This window comes from Etheostoma spectabile, unplaced genomic scaffold (assembly GCF_008692095.1).
Source record: "Etheostoma spectabile isolate EspeVRDwgs_2016 unplaced genomic scaffold, UIUC_Espe_1.0 scaffold397, whole genome shotgun sequence".
In the NCBI taxonomy this organism is placed as follows: domain Eukaryota; kingdom Metazoa; phylum Chordata; class Actinopteri; order Perciformes; family Percidae; genus Etheostoma; species Etheostoma spectabile.
Window position 1 is genome coordinate 225,700 of NW_022605601.1, and position 18,071 is coordinate 243,770.

At 39.7% G+C, this 18,071-nt stretch overlaps 1 protein-coding gene and 1 long non-coding RNA gene across 2 annotated transcripts in view; both read left to right on the forward strand.

Annotated features, from left to right (window-relative positions):
* Nucleotides 1–1,844, forward strand: part of LOC116686600 (uncharacterized) — a 13,972-nt gene extending 12,128 nt beyond the window's left edge. The window contains exon 3 of the long non-coding RNA XR_004331305.1: nucleotides 1,742–1,844. This is a non-coding gene — a long non-coding RNA (uncharacterized LOC116686600). The remainder of the gene's footprint in view (nucleotides 1–1,741) is intronic.
* sorcs2 (sortilin-related VPS10 domain containing receptor 2) overlaps nucleotides 1–18,071 on the forward strand; it is a 530,001-nt gene that overhangs the window by 81,044 nt on the left and 430,886 nt on the right. The gene's annotated exons all lie outside the window — the stretch shown is intronic.

Here is an 18,071-nt window from a genome sequence, read left to right on the forward strand (position 1 = left end):
TCCGCCCACATCACAGACCAAGCCGCTTGAGGTATGCTAAAGCACATTTGGCAAGCCGCTTCCTTTTGGAATAAGGTGCTGTGGACTGATGAAACTAAATTGAGTTTTTGGACATAACAAGGCGTCATGCATGGAGGAAAACAACACAGCATTCCTAGAAAAACACCTGCTGCCTACATAAATTGGGGTGGGTTCCATCCTGCTGTGGGCCTGTGTGGCCAGTGCAGGGACGGGGAATCTTGTTAAAGTTGAGGGACGCATGGATTCCACCAAATATCAGCATTCTGGAGACCAATGTCCAGGAATCAGTGATAAGGCTGAAGCTGTGCCGGGGCTGGATCTTTCAACAGACAATGACCCTAACACTGCTCAAAATCTACTAAGGCATTCATGCCGAGAACAAGTACAACGTTCTGGAATGGCCATCTCAGTCCCCAGACCTGAATATTATTGAAAACTGTGGTGTGACTTAAAGAGAGCTGTCCATGCTCGGAAACCATCAAACCTGAATGATAAGGTGTTTTGTAGAGAGGGATGGTCCAAAACCTCCAACCAGAATCCAGACTCTCATAGGAAGCTATAGGAAGCGTTTAGAAGCTGTTATTTCTGCAAAAGGGATCTACTAATATTGAGTTATTTTTTTTGATTGTGGTGCCCAAATTTATCACATCCTAATTTTGTTTAAACAATTATTGCACACTTCCTGTAAATGGTACAACTTCGTTTCACTTCTCAAATATCACTTTGTTTGTCTCCTATATGATATATTAACTTTTTTTTTATCCTAAGAACCACGATTTATGAGGGAAAATCATGGAATTAACAAGGTTGCCCAAACTTTTGCAGACCACTATAGTTACTGTACTGAGCAGAGAACAAGACCTTGCCTCGCGGCCCATTGCAAACAAAGGGACCGGGTAATCTTTCAGCGACAGATCACTGTTAGCTTACCAGAGAGGCTTAACCCCGACGTACATCATGTTGTCACAGAATCCTGAGTGGACGAGCAGTGTTTATTTTCAGAGCCCCGAAAATCAAGAATCAAGACTGTTTTTTTTCTTTCACCTCAATGCTAACCTATCCAAAACCCCACACGCTAGCTATAGCCATGTGGCGCTGCAACCCTCTTGGGGTTAAATAGTTTTGTGCAGCTCAAGCAAGCAGCCATTTTTTCATTTTCGTTTTGAACTACAAATGGGCCTCACATCCGCGGTGCTTCATCCACTCTGTATCTCTCTCACTCTCTCCACACACGCACACCACACACACACAAAACACAAACCAACACACCACACACACACACAACACACACACACAAAATTGCTGTTTTTGCTTTGCTGTAGTCTGAAAAGAGTATATAGTTTCAATATTTAAAGAATTATTGATTGGCCATCAGTATTTGTATCAGTTTAAATGAATTCTGTCATACTTTAAATAGCAGTTTTTTGTGATTATTTGTGTATTTGTTGTAATAAGGGCTGGTTAAACATTCTGTGCTCAAATTCACCTTTTGTTCCTTCAAAGATACCAGATGAATTAGTCAAATTAACTGTATTTTAAAAGGAAACACCACCTATGACACACACTCAGTTATTGGTCCCTTGTTCCAGGGTTTTGCCCCGTTTTGTTTGTTTGTCAATTTGGTAAAGTTATAAATACACTATTCATAACTTATTAATATTGATAAAAACATATTTGATAATTTGCCAATAATTGACTAATAATCTGACCCTACACGGAGAAAAGGCTTCCTCCGCATCACTCTTGCGTACAGCATCTCCTTGTGTAAAGTGCACGCAATAGTTGTACGATGCACAATGACTCCATCTGCAGCAAGATCATGTTGTTTGTCTTTGGTGCTGGCCTGTGGGTTGACTTTGACTGTTCTAACCATTCTTTGCTTCTGTTTATCCGTGATTTTCCTTGGTCTGCCACTTCGAGCCTACTGTGCCTGTGGTCTTCCATTTCTGACTATGTTCCTAACTGTGAAAAAGACAACTGATATCTCTTAGACAGCTTTCGGTATCCTTCCCCTAATTCAGATGGTGAACAATCTTTGTTTTCACTTCATGTGACAGTTTTGAGACTCCCATGTGCTACTCTCAGAGAAGATTCACAGAGGAGGGAAACTTACAATTGCCTTAAATACTCTCTCATAATTGGGTTCACCTGTGTATGTAGGTCAAGGGTCACTAAGCTTCCCAAACCAATTTTGAGTTCCAATAATTGGTTCTTAAGATTTTGAAATCAGTAAAATGACAGTGGCCAAATTTATGCACATGCCTAATTTTGTTCAAACAATTATTGCACACTTCCTGTAAATGGTATAAACTTCGTTTCACTTCTCAAATATCACTGTGTTTGTCTCCTATATGATATATTTAACTGATTTTTTTATCCTAAGAACCAACGATTTATGAAGGAAAATCATGGAAATTAACAAGGTTGCCCAAACTTTTGCAGACCACTGTAAGTTCTTCGCAGCCGGAGAAGCAATTACAGCATTACAGTTCAATAAGCTCCATTATTTAACACAAAACTTTAACCTCTTTGTCATCAAATGATACATTCAGAGTAACACTGGGACACAGCGATCCCAATCACAGATTAATGGCAGAAGAAATGGCAATTATAGCTTTAACACATTAATAAACAAACTACATGTCCTACATCTGCCCAGAACAAATGAGCCTCCTTACTCAGTGTGTAGTCCGTTAGTTTTTGTTTCTCCACGGTAAAACGCTTATCAGCAAGTCACCGAGAAAACTGTCTCTCCCCAGAAAGGGAAAAAGGTTTCAGTCGACTTTAGGGAGAAAAACCTCTCCTTGTTGTCCAATTTTCTTCTAGAGAAACGTTCTCTCTGCAGATTTGAAAACACCAGAGGCCTGTACTGCAAAGCAAGATTTGGTAACGAGGTAACTTCAGGTTCAACCCAGGGATTTGTGTATCACGACGGTGGATCACTTGTTACCAGGCTCATTCGCCGTGGTAACTTATGCTGAACACCAAACCTGGCCGGGAGCAGGTTAAGTTGGAGATTAGAGGCCAATTGGTGTAAAAGCACCGCCTACTGACCAATCAGTACTCGGTTGATAACTACGTGATTGTTCTTAGAATATCGTTGAGGGTTAGGTGAAGACGGGTAACTCTAAGAAATCCAGGGCATGTTGATCTTGATTCATAGTACAGGCCTCCGGTGCGTGTTCTACAGGATCCAGTAGCACCATGTCATGGGACCTTTAACCTTACTGCTTGTGGTCCCAACAGGAGTCTTTTTTATAGTAATCAAATTCAACACAGCATAGCATAGCACAGCATAACATAGCTAGATCCATTGGAAAAGGAATAGGAAGATGCCGATGCTTTTCAAGTCCTACCCCAGTCTTATTTCATAAACAAGTGCACAATTCATTATAATAAACTAAATCAACAATTCTCCTTCCCAAAAATGTGTATTTTATAAAATAAATAAAAATTAAATTGCATTATATTTGTCTTTTTGTTTTTTCAAGACCATTCCACAAAACCACCATACAAATTTAAAAACGGATACTTTTGGGTATGTTTTGAAAGTAATTTTGAAAGAAGGCTTGATTTTTGTTAACATTGTTGATATTTTTCTTTTATGATAACTGGTGTAATTCGTTTACCCTTCATCTTCTGTAACATTGCATTATATTTGTGTGATTGTGACAGTCGTAGCATGCACAAAGAAGTATTCCCAAGATGGCATCTCAAAACTGTGTGAGAACAAAGAGCAGACAAAGAAAGTAAAGGAAATATCTGTGTGCTCAAAGTCATCCTTGAATATTTTTACGTCATTTGCGTCTTTCCAAGATTAGACCGAAGAGAAACAGCAGACACGCTAATAAAAAATGGAAAAAAGGCCATTCCATGCAATAAAGATTGCAATTACAAGAGCTAACTAAATGAAGGGCATTTTTTTGTGTCAGATGGATTTCATTTCCATTTTTTCACGTTGTTGCACATCTGTGTTGCTTCAAAACAAATGCCGGCCTTGCTATGAATAATGACAGGCCTGTGCAGTGGCTTGGCATTTCTCCTGCAGTCTGCCACCCCGACCAAAACATCCACAGCCCACCGCCATGTTTATGGATGAGATGTTGCACGTTGTACCACAGAGACAGGTTTCAACTGGACCATGCGAAATGAAAAAAAAAAAAAACCTTTGCCATCTGCACCCCTGACATTTCCCACACCATCTAAAGAGTGTGAGCATCTGGTGTTCACCTCTCAGCTTGTCCAGTATTCGAAGTTGTCGTAATGTCATGCCAGCATGTGGTTTGTGTGCAGGAACCAGTGTTAGCCATATGACGTGTAGAATGGAGTTGGAGTATCTTTTTTTTCTCCTGTGTCCGTGTTTATGGGTGTTCTTTTTTCAGCCGCCTTGCTTGTGTTACCTCAGTTCTGGCTCGACTATAAAAGAAAAACTGACTGCCCTGTGTGACAAAACCCATTCGCCACCTCTTGGTACTCATTGGCTGTGCATGTTTGTTGTATGCCTCCAAGCTGAATGGAGAATCAAAAACCAAAGAAAAGTCTTGATGCAATAGTGGTCCGCGTTTAACAACAGCAACACTATATACTGTAAAACATCCCTTTACAAACTCGCACACAACTACTGCAGTATGATCCAAGTCTTGTTTATCCAGTTGTATGCTCAGTACTTCCCAAATACATACATTTTCACTACAACCATTATTAACAACACTTCCACATGAAAGGTCTCACGCTTGTCAAGTTGCTTTCTTGTCTAGACTCGCATGGCCGAGTAGTGTACCTGCACTACATGTCAAGATTTACAGACACATAGCGGATGAGTAGGCCTACATGAAGCTCAAATGTTGGAGACAAGTTGTAGTATTTCAGCTTGAATGAGAGTACATTCTCAACTTGTTCATTGGACCAAGTAATTTAAAATTTTAGTCTTTTGTATTTTATGAGTGTACTGTTTTCAACCTCTTGCAATCCATTGATTAGGGGGGTGCTAGAGATATGCCATTCAGTTATACGATGAACAAAACAATGCAGTCTCAAAATCATTATTCAAAGCTTTTCTCTGATTATGAAAATATCCACCAGAAAAGCACACATTGTACATCTACATCTGAGGTTATAATGAAAGCTGGACATTATGACATCATCGCAACCAAATGTCCTTGTTTTAAGCACAGTATTACTTGTATCAACATGTATTCAGTTGAATCTGGAAGGCATTGTCACTGCCCGATTCGAGTCAAGTGCAGATTTTGGTTGCACATGCATCACTTTGCAGCAAGTAGCCTACAAGATGCGAACGAGAGACTTCTGTACTGTCAATGCAGTAAAACTGGACCAACTTAATGAAGTTTGTTCATGGCTGTCTACAAGTTAGCAATCAAACAACAAAGGCTGTCATTGGAATGGCGTTTATTCATAGATAGCTAAAGATAGTTCATAGATAGCTAAAATATTTTTGAAATGACTGCTTGCTTAGCTACAAGCTAGCATTCAAAGACAACAAAGGCTGTCACTTGAATGGCGTTTTGAGCTAACATTAGCAATCATAGATAGATGAAATGTATTTGAAATAATTCCCATCTTCTGTTAGTGTTTTGTAATGATAAAAGTGTATTATTTCATGGATTTCACCGATTTCAGAATGACACATTATGCTGTAAACCTTTTAAATCTGAGCTTGCGCGACTCAAATCTACACTTGACTTACTTCGGGCAGTGACAGGCATATTTGCAGTGTGTGTCATAGTTGTGTACACCCAAGATGGCACTTTATCAATGCCAACATAAACAACATGTTACATCAGCCCCTGGCCAAAGCTTAGTTTACAACACAAGTCATATGTTTTTATTTAAATGATGGAGCACCAAGCTTACTTCACTGACTTGGCCTTGGAACAAAGGTTGCACGGTTTGAAAGCCCTTTCAGTCACTGCTGAGGGCTCTTTTTGTCCATTGCGGTTAGACGGACAGGGCGACTCGGCCATGTGTCACGGTACATTGGTATCCGTCTTTGGTTGAAGCAGCCAGGGTGTTTCTACTTGTTTAGACTCTATCACTTGCTCTTGCCTCTTTCTATAGCTGGGTGGCCCTGGCCTAAATTAGACAATACAAAGAGATGGAACATAGAGAAAGCCCAATGAGAGAAAGAAACCAAACAAAACCTCCAAGCTGTGAGCGAATTCTGGTTCTGTGCAGAGTTTCTAAAAGTGCTTACAATAGCACAATGAGCTCCTGTGTGTGTGTTCATGCACAAGTGCACAGGTATGTTTACGTGTTGCTGCAATGTATGTGTTAAAATGTGCACCCACATTACGCTCCATTCCTCTTTCTCCTTAATAAAGTGTGACAGGGCATTAAAGTAGGACTAAAGCTCTGGGTCTTTTTGCAAAAGATCGAGACGTAGGGGGCTAGGGGTTGGGTGGAAGGTCTGTGTATGTGTGTAACAAGGTTTAAATTAATAGCAAGTAGGTGCTGATGTCTTGGGACAGTGGCCCGGGTGTGGATCTGTGGCTAAACATGACCTTTTTTAGGATGTGGTGGGAGGTGAGGGTATTGGAGAAACATATCAGACACAAAAAAGCCTGAAACTGAAAATACCAAACCACAAATTCGTACCTTAATGGGTCTTCAATTTGTGGGATTTGTTCCGTATTCAACCCAGGGTCAAAGGATAGAGGATACAATTTACTGTGCAGATTATGAAGCGCTTTTGAGGCAAATTTGGAATTTTGGGCTACATAAATGAAATGATTGAATCTGGTCGAGACTAGTTATCACAAGGTTTCGTGAGACATAGAACCACAGACATCTTACTTTAAAGGGTTTTGGTTTTTAGAGTCAATTAAATTTGATTAATACAGCCCAATAGCTATTTTGTATGATAGAGGGTGTCTTATAATGTAAAGACTGTGAAAACCTTCTCCAAAGGTATCCCGCACTGTAGAATTGTCTTAACTTTATCTTGGATAAAGTGAGCTAAAGTACTGTAATGCAAAACAAGCAGAAGAAGGCAACAGGAATTTATTCTGTAGGCGTGTGTAGGGAAAACAAACTTTTAAATGCAGTGTGAATGATAATGAAATGTGGGTTTGTTCCCATCACTAACGGCGGCAGCTGTCACGATCAGCAAACAGTCCTCCGGTACAAACTCCACAACACTGCTCCCATCAGGGACACAGCCAGTACCTATTTCACTCCTATTTTCGTTTTGCTGTCGTAGTAAAATGTCAGCAATGCAACATGAGAACTCCAGTCTGCTCTTTTGACTATGTCGCACATTGTTAAACTATGTGTGACATAGTCAAAACTTTTTTTTCCAACTTTAGAAAGACCTCCATTCAAGTCCTCCAGTCAGGAGTGAGCTGCATAACCTTCAGGTTATGTTAAAGCTACTCTCCATTCAGTCAGAATAAAAGACACTGGCAGTTTGAATGAACGCACAGATACAAGCGCTGACAGGCATAAAGCGAGTTTATTATTATGTTGTTACAACCTCCCTAACACTAACTAATGTTTCTCCCATAAGAGACGATAATAATCTAATGAGGGGAGATGGGCTCAGCGTTGAGACATTGTGTCTTGCTTCAGCTGGCTAGTAATGAAGCATCACGGACAAAAATCACCAAACTCAATTAGCCATGTCAATGCTCCGTTTGGTTGCACAGAGCGTGTTATTGCTAATGTATTTACATAGCCCTCTGGTTTCAGCTCTCGGCCTGTTCGACTGGTAACTGAGTGCCAGGCTGTAAGGTTAAAGCAAGGATTCACAAACAAAATGCTGCTAATGCTGCTTGCTGCTATACGGCTGCTATTACCACTACAGAAAACTGCTAAAGCTACTACTCCTATTACTGCAAATACCACATTCAGAACTAGCTGAATTGGTATAGTCCGGGCAGATTTTGTTTTTTCAATCCAACCAAGGTTTGCTCTATGTAAACGACACTTTGATAACCTATTTGTATTCTGTTTTGTAATTTCCATAATATGTTCTGCTGGCTTTGACTGGTGGTAATAATCCTGTATCTATCCAGGGGAGTACACATTGTCCTGTGAATTAACATTAACGATACCTAATGACAAGGTGGAAAAATGTTGCAGTAAGAGCCTCTAGTCTCCTCAAGAGTCAGCATAGTCAGAAACAAGCAAATATCATTTGTCATTCCTTTACAGCTCATTAACACATAAAGGTTTACACACAACAAGTAGGGTATGAACTGGTCTTGAACCCCAGTCGTTGGAAAGAGGAAAAAACTATGTATAATAATGTACATGTATAAATAAAGTATCTCCTTTGTGTAATTACAGCAGCTACCTGAATACATTTTCCCAAATTAGACCCTGAGAGTATTTGCACTTTGTGTTTAATGTTGCATCCTCTCCTCGGCTCCAATTACCCAAATTATCTTTAACTCCCATTCACAAAACAAACTCTGGCATTGCTAGATTCTTAACAGTGGGATTTGTTAATACTGTGGGTTTTGGATTTGTTACATTTGTTGTACAGAGTGTGCTTACAAGTATGAGGTAAAGAGCAATGGTGGTAAGGGACAAAAGAGCTGGCAATGGGCATCTATGACAACGCAAAAACAAAACATATGGCAAAGGAGAAGCAGGGGGAGAGACAAAGGGAGAGGAAGTGGGATTATGATAATGACGAGGCAACAGCTGTTCAGCTGTGGCTAGGAGCTCTATCCCCTGAGTTAGGACAGGAGCCGCCGTCTATGCCACTAGTAAAGGAAGGTAGCCAGGACAGACACACTAAGAGAAAACAAAGCTGCATAAAAATGTGTGAGTGTAAACTGAACATAATGGAATATATTAAGCTTAGATTAATTATGATAAAGTCAAGAAAGTTCCTTCAATCTGCCTTTTAGATAATAGCACAGCCTGTCAAATCTCAATCCTCTGCTAATTTTACTCATAAAAGATTCATTTACTAGTCATGTGGAGCACTCAGTTCTGTGGAGCTTTATGTCTGACCAAAATAACCTCTGTTGAATTCATAGTGATGTCACCAGGGTTACCTTGGTTTAAGTTTGGAGACTACAAGTTTTTAATTAAAAAATTGAAATCTAAAATTACAAAACGCCCATTAAAGATCAATCATAGATGCCCATTTTTTTGAAGCGACGTAGGCACCATTATGCCAATGGCGACAATGCCAGTGTTGGCAGCATCGGTGCTGCGCCTCTTCTGGTAGTGATGGGGCCAGTATACGCTTCAGAGTGTTCCAGTTGATACATTCAGAAAAGACAGACAGAACCAGTTTCGTGCAATCAATCACTCAATCATTCAATAAAGCAATCAATCAAGGAAGCACGCAATCAAATTTGATTTTACTGTCACAGTAAACAAATACAGTAAGACTCTCTTTACACCTAGGGCTGCACGATTATGGCCAAAATGATAATCGCGATTATTTTGATCAAAATTTTGATCGCGATTATTCTCACGATTATTTGTTGATTTTAACCAAAACAAATTTTATTGTCACATAGGCTATTTATAACTGCGAGAGGGAGTGTGATGGACGCTACTCACAGAGAGACGGCTGATCATTATGAACGGGTCCAGCACGGGTCGAACGGCGGATACACACGTCGTGTGTATTAAACGTCTGTATCTTCACTGCGCTGCATTTTTATGAACTATGATATTCTGGCCATGGGTCACATCTCTGGTCCTGGTCCAGGCTTCGGTACAGCAGCTCCGTCTCCCACGCTGTTACTCTACCAACTGAAGTTAGCTGCATTCAAAAACTTCTTCTGTGTTCTTCGCCGTAGCGGCCGCAATAACAGTTACCCGCGGAAACACTGGTACAAATACAGGTTTGCCCCCTCATACTTAACAATATACAGCTGTGTTAATGAAAAATTAAAACTGTAGACAAATATCAGAAGTGTGGACCGGCGGCCGCTGTGTGGCGGGGCGCGGAGAGTAAGAGGAGAGAGAGTAGGACGAGAGAGCGTAGAAAGATCCAACACAGGCACGGCTTTACAGACGAAATGGGTCATGTAACGCAAAATTAAACCGTATCCATATAAACAGCATTGCAGCGGATGCGAGGACATTAGCACCGGTGCGTCCTAGAAGAGCTAACAGCTAACAGACGCTACTAGCTAACAGCTAACAGACGCTAACTAGCACCGACTAGCACTGGTCACTGCTGTTGTCTGAAAAACAACAAATGGGACAAAGTGTTGCGTTTACTGGTAAACTGGTAAACCTTGAGACTGACGTATTACCGACTGCTATCTGTTGAGTTTTCCTCACGCTACTCTGTCCTCTGTGACTGTCTACATCTAGAAACTTAGCTGCACGGGGTGCAGTGAACTACTCTGACTGGCTCATGAGCAGACGGCTTTATGGAGCGGGAGATTGGCTTTGCAAAAAACCCGGAGCGTTCTATGAAATAAAAAATAATCGCTCGATCACGCAAATTTGATTGTGGGAAGTCCAAATCGTGATCGCGATTAAAATTCGATTAATTGTGCAGCCCTATTTACACCCCTCATACAAGTGCTCTTTAACTATTATCATTGTTTCATCTTTGCCTTTCTCTCCCTCATTTTTATGTTCTCCTCCTTAATTCCTGTCTCACAAGATTTTATTAGGGCTTTAGAAACACAATACAACAACTGTCCACCTGATGGGAGGAGAGGCGTCCTCAGTTATCAGTCTACTTAGTCCGTCTTTTTCTTATGATTCCGACTTTTAGACGGGACCCTGCCAGTGACTGTTAGTCAGCAGAGACATCAGTGTTTCATTCTGCAACAGCCTGCATGAAAGAGATAGAAACATCACAGATCATCATTCTGTTTCTGAATTGAAAGGCATCTACTTATTGATGTTGCTGAGTCTCTTTAGCACTTTTGGAGCATATGGTGGAAATGTACTCTCAAGATTAAAGGAACAATTTAACCCCAACTTGTAATTATCTAGTCAGGATGATGTCAGCAGAGGGTCATACAGTATGTTGTTCATATCAGTGTTCATGTCATTTCTTTGAAATAGGGATTTGTTTTTAATTATCATGCAGTCACACTACTTGTTTCAGCACAAAGCATAAATATTGCAAATGCTGTGCTTACTTTTATTAAGACTTCTGATCTTTAAATAAGCTATAATTCATATTTCTAAGTTGGCAATAGATCAAATGACATGTATGTGAAAAGTTGTTACTCAAACCCACACACACTAATCACTGGACTCTGTTGTTTCCCTCAGCACTGCGGATTGTTTTAGTGTCTTTTATCTATATTTATTTGATTCTGTATCACCATTCTCATCAGTGTTGTTTCCAGACACAGTAGCCAGCTGTTTTCAGTGGAAAACCTCTGATAGACCATATAGATCAAACTAGCACCGAACAACACAGAGAGGTGGTGGAGATAAAAAGAGCTAAAAAGAGAATGTATTATATTGTGTATTGGATTTTAAAAGGGTAATAATGCCTGCAGTTTTTGCTTAGACGTTTTCCATATGAACTTTAACTTTCAATATGTCAAGTCCGTATTTGTTTGTGTTATGTGATGAATGTGAAAATGAACTCACCTCTTCTGTCAGCTCTAGCCACTGAAAAGAAACAAGCAACCAATTACAACAGTCCAATCACAACAGCTGGTCAGTCTGAGATCATGTTGCCTGAGCTCAATACTATTCATGAGCTTGCACAGTTGCGCTGGGTAAATGATGCTGATAGCCAGGCTCTCATTGGCTAGCTGTTAGCCAGTCAGAGTCAAGCAGCTTAGCTTGTTGAATATTCATGCGAACTGGCCCAAATGGAGTTGAGTCTTCCTTCAGGCTTTCCATACCACGCTAGAATGGCTTGTAACAAGGTAACCAAGGTAACCTATTTACAGAGTCCATGGTAGAACTTCAGACATTACCACAAAGTTCTGAAATATGTGTTGCAGGGCACCTTTAAAGGTGTTAATATGTGATGCTATGTTGACACCTTTGCCCCAAAGAAGCCCAAAAATAGTTATGCCAAAACTGTCCAAAAGGCCATGGGAACTATTTTCTGCCCTGACATTCAGTAGATAAGACAAAAAAAGACAGTAGACATTGGAATATAAGATTGGAAGCTTATATTCTCTTTGGTCCTTACTTAGTAAAGACAAACACGTCTAGCCTCCAGTTCATCGGTTTGTATTGGAGAATTACGGTACATGTCTAAGGTCATGAACCTCATCAGATTTCCCCTTGAAGACCAGCACTTATTACTAAGAGCCAGGTTAAGTTGGGTTGGCTGTCCCAGCAGCCACATGAAACCTCATTGCCTCGTCCCTAGTAAGCCTCTCAGATCAATGGACACATTTGAGGGCCAGAAGGCTTGTCTTAATCCCTCTGCGTCATTGATTACCATCCTTGTTACAGCCTTCAAACCCCCAATCCCCACCCCCACCCAATGCCTCACTCTCTTGTTTCCCTCCTCTATCAATCTCCAGCCCTTCCCTTATTTGCATCTTTCCCAGTCGTTCTCTAACTGTAATTTTTCTTTATCTCTTCCTTTCAAGCCGCGTCTTCCCTCCAACCTACCCATTCTCAACTCTTTTCTCCTTTCAGCTCTTTTCTTTGTCTCTGAGTCTCTTGCTATCTTCCTTTTATCTCCCTGTCTCCCACTATATCCCATATCTCTCTTTATTGCTTCTTCTTCCTCGCCCTACACTCTCATTCAGTCCCAAAGGCCTTAGGCTCCCAGCAGTGGATTATCACACATCTAAGGAACTCAGCTCTCTCAGTCCTGTCGGTCCAATTAGTTGTCAGATTGAGCATCGTCATTCGACTGGAGTCTCCACAGGCCATATCATCCTCGCAATTCCACATCCAGGAATATACAGCATGTTTGCGTGGATAAATGGTTTGCGCTTAAATGTGTGTAAATGACATCCTTTTATGATGGCATTGGAATTACAGTAATGTACGTTTTCAAAGATAGCCTGCAGTTGTGATGCACCCCATAATTTAAGAGATTCAGAGAAGGATGCACGTGCATTTGTGTGAACATCGTCAGTCCTATCTGTTCCAGTATCTTCTTTGGAAAACAAGCCAACAATTTGATCAGAGCCCAATTATAGCAATCGCTATTCATGGGAGAGCAGAGGGAGCTAGAAGGAAGAAAGAAAGAAAGAAAACCGCAGAGACTTGCAAAGAGATCAAAAGGAGAAGGTGGAAACAACAAAAGACCTGTTCAACATGAAAGAGGAAAAAGAAAATGACAAAAGATGGGTAAAAGTCGGAAAGTAAGGTGTGGAAGGTTTTTGGTTCAAAAGGAGACTTTACAAATGACAGACACTTTCAGATCAAACATGAACCAAACAAGCACACATTTCCCATTATTTGAGATTGTAGCATAGTAATAATTCATATTGAAACATCTGGACAGAATATCTCACCACTTTTAACAGATAGCGGTGATCTCCTTATGCCACTGCAGTTTTATCGTAAACATCCACATGAAAATATGGCTTAAAAACAAAGAAAATGGTCAAAAAATAAAACGGAAAATAGTATTTAAAAAATGCAGATAGGGCACTATAGTAATTATTGGATCATATTATATAATTCATATCTAAATAATAACTATTTAAATATGTTTGTCTTATTTCTGCTTAAACTAAAGCTAGGACTACAGCACACCGCAAAGCAGATTTTTCTGCACCAGAGAACAACCAATTCTGCTTTCATGGTCACATACACACTAGTACTACTAATAATTACTACTAATTCAAATAGTAAAAAAAAAAAACAATACTATTCGAATGCTGAAATTACTATTCAAATGTGATTTTGTTTTTAGATTTTTTTTTTTTTAATAAATGTTGGCTAATTTCTCTCTTTCACCTTGGCCTACGTGTGAAAACAATGCTTTTGTGTCATGTCACGTCTGATGAACAATAAATAAGCAGGAGTGAGTAACACAAGGCATTGTGAGGTCTTTAGATCATGGAGCTATCTTAAACGTGACGTACTGAGTAACATTAGAACACTGGAAATCGGCAGAAGGGTGGGAAATAGTTTTAACACGACTGTAATATCATCATCCACCAAGGCAAAATGCTTATGTTATTAGTTAGCTCGCGAGTTATAGGATTTTAATGGAGACAGCTAAAGTTAATGTTAGCTGCCTAACAGCTGTCAGAGTTAGCTTCAACTTCATGTATCACCTTCTAATAGCTGTATTCTCAGTAGCGTGACAATCTGCAAGAAAAAGGTTGCTGTAAATGACTAAAATAGTAGTGACAGCACCATTTGGCTTAGTTATCAATGCCGTTAGCATCGTGGCTAACACTGTTGTTACTTAGCAAGCTAGTTTATGACAAATTGTTTTGCCTGTGCTTTCTAACATGATGTTGTGGTGCTAACCAAGCACCGTTTGCCTTTACAACAGAGCCGCTTCAATACACTTGTTAGATAATGCTTCATTACAGAGTTCTTAAAGTGGCATTGGCAACGAATAAGCCTGAGTAGTATAGTAAATATTAATAACAGTCTCCATTTGAGCATTGAATATTCAAATATTATTTGAATACTAAAAAAAAGATTGACAGCTCTACACACACAGAGAAACAGACCTGCAAACTGACCTGTGAGACCAATGAAAATGATTACTCTCACTTAGTCTGGATCAATGGAAGTACATTTCCAGGATAAAGTTTTACATCTGTCAGTCTTTCCCCCTCCGCTCTTCCGCTTTTTGTGTGTTGCTGAAGATACACTCTGAAAAGGGCAAGTCTTGAAGAAAATTTGGATTGTGCAAAAAGGCAGGCCTGCTTGGTTCCTTCAGTTGGCAATGCGAGATGTTTGATCGCATTCTGGAACCCTGCAGGGATGCATAAATTCTGTTGTTCATCAACCTAGTACTCTCACATTACAGTGTGGTCATGATAACATTCTACTCATCGCCTCTGTTGGAAAATATGGAGTCTGGCAAAATCAATAGGGCCATATAGCCATAGGACCAATAAGTTTCTGAAAAATGTCAATATTACCAAAAATGATCTTACACTCATCTTTCAGTCTGACTTAAAGCAAACACAAAGTGGTCTGCTTAAAATCTCCTTAGATGTTGAAGCAAACTACATACCCTACCCAATTTTTTGATTCAATTTTATTCAAATCAAAATAGTGTTTTTTTTGTTGCCTAGTCTTCATGTACAGTGAGGAAAATAAGTATTTGAACACCCTGCTATTTTGCAAATTCTCACACTTCTTAAATTAAATTGTTAAAAAATCATACATTGTGATTTCTGGATTTTTTTTTTAGATTATTTCTCTCACAGTGGACATGCACCTACGTTGACAATTTCAGACCCCTCCATGATTTCTAAGTGGGAGAACTTGCAAAATAGCAGGGTGTTCAAATACTTATTTTCTTCACTGTATTGTGCTTTGCAAGTTTTTACCTTCTTACTGCTGGGCTGCTGGTATGTGATGTGTATGATATATTGTGTTGTATATGTATGCACACAAACTGTGAGACTGTGTGAATGTGAACTGTTATATTGTTGTGTATATAAACAATATATGCACTGATGTTCTGCACAAATCAAGTTCCTAACAGATAAATTAAGTTAAATGAAATTAATTATATTGAAATTATAATAGAAATTGTCCCCTACAAATTAGGTAGGTCTAGATACAGAGTAAGTCTAGACCAAACTATATCATTTACAGAGACCCAACAAGCCCCTTGAGAGAGAGAGAGATGGCACAGCAACCACTTTAATAATTGTAGAAATTTGATTCATAATAATTATATCAGTGGGTATAGTGGAAGGATATGATGAACAGGAGCAATTACTGTAACAGTAATGGTACAGATCATAGAACTGTGACTTATATAAATATCACACCTTCACCTTCCTCACACCTTCCCGCACGTCAGGGTTATCAGCGGGACGCTGGTCAACATGGTCCTGCGTTTGCGCAACTGTTGGACACTATGTCAAATGGTTAATTGGTTATGTATGGGTGTGTGGCTAAAGTATTGGGACGGAGGAAACCATCACCAATGGAAAAGGATCTCTGCTGAATGCAATAATGCCTCATACAACATTGTATGTCAAACGATTCATGAGTTATGAAAGTATAGGGAGTGGCACAAGCCATGCATAATGTTTCTCAACATAAAGTGTAGACCAAAACTTTAAAATTTCACGTTTGTTATGAAAGTCTGAATTCCAGTTGCGGGTATGTGGTGAGTAAATATTGACATTGTAGATGGATTCTTATCAAGCATGAGTGAAACCAACTTTCTGTTACAGTAATGGTGAAATGCATTGGGTTAAAGATGTAGGAGAAGTACAAGGCCTTGAAATGGCGAATGAAGCACATTAAATTTGATATGGCTGACTACTGGAGATGTTACATATACCTACCAGTGTTAATTAATCTACATGAAATTTAAAAGTTGAGTGCTTTAAAATATGGGGTGCTATTCAGCCATTTTGCTACATCAATGATTAACACACAAAGACTGGAAAAACGGTTTGTGTAAAATATCAGGTCTGTATCATGACAAACAGTAAAAATGGAAAAAATGAGAAGCTTCCAGATGGGCTTCCATTCCTCCTGGGTATAGATGGACTCTAGCAAGTTAGCTTCCTGTGTGGACAGAGCAAAAGGCAAGCAAAAGCAAATGTCCATGTAATTGTCCTCTCTTCTCTGCCTGAGCAGTTTAATGAATGTTGGCAATCTCAAAAATACAGTTAAAATGGTAACGAGTGTGCAGGTCACTGGCTGGCCTCAGAGAGCATGGTCAAGGTCCAACACAAAAACAACTTCAACCAGATGTGACTAGTCAGTGGCGGCTGGTCCTGAATTAGTGCAACCATTGAACGGGAAGGATGGGGGTAACAGGGAACTATTTGGTGTGTGTGTATGTGTGTGCCTGAGGAAGCAAGGACAGGGCACCAAAATTAACCCTTGGATAACCAGTTAGGATTCAAAGTATGGGATAATGACATATCCAAATTACACACAAAAATCTGTTTCTCACTAACCCACAATAATAAACAGTCAAGGAATTTTGTTTAAATTTGTTTTACTTACCTTTAACCAGGAAGTCTCTTGAGATAGAAATTCCTTTGCGAGGGACAAGACAGCACACCATGCAGTTTTTTTGTCCAGGTTTTAAGATATCTGTCACAAATCCTGCTTGCATCCAATTACAATGAATGTTTTTATACATACAGTGTTGCAAAAAACATTAAACTATGAATGCAACATCTTTAATGTCCCTGTCAAAAGTGTATATGTATAATCAACAGAACAAACAGTGACCTTTCTTTGTTAGGACGTAGAAAACTTTCTTTAATGATGTCTGTGGATTATGCATAGTAATTAATAGTAGTCTCCATAGTCTCATATTACCAGACCTACATCACTTGTCTTGTCTGGGATAGAGGGAAAAATGTTCGTTCTTGTTTTACCTTTCTTCAAACTACAACAACCGTTGAGCGGCGATAGCGCTTGAGAGACGTGCTGGATGTCAGGCTTTATCCCAGCAACGTGCATCCATTGAGCTAGTGAATTTCATGCTTTGGAAATGCAAAATGCTACGGCAAAGAATAGACTTGCACGCAAAATAGTGGAGGTAAGAGCCAAAAGTCGAGACACAAGAGGTTCAGGTACACAAATGCGGGAATTTGACTAAAACAGCAGCGGCATCAAGGGGATAGTAAGACACAAACACATTTAACTGCAACTTCCCTTTTTTCTGTGTGTGTGTGTGTGTGTGTGTGTGTGTGTGTGTGTGTGTGTGTGTGTATAAGAGAGCGCAATGCCTTCAAGAACATATAATTTTTCTTTGTCTGTCCTTTTTGGGAAAAAATAGATTAAAATGAGGGCCTCCCTTTTTATTATATTACAGACTGTGATGAATTGTTTATGTGTGTGGTCTGTTTTTGAAGAATGTCAAGTGTCCGGTGGGATGAGGAGGGGGTGTCACACATTTCAATGGAGTTCTTATATTTTACTGTTTTCACTTTCAAATGAATGCATGCATTCTTTCTCCAGAGCCTCAGAGTCTGTCTTTAATTCCC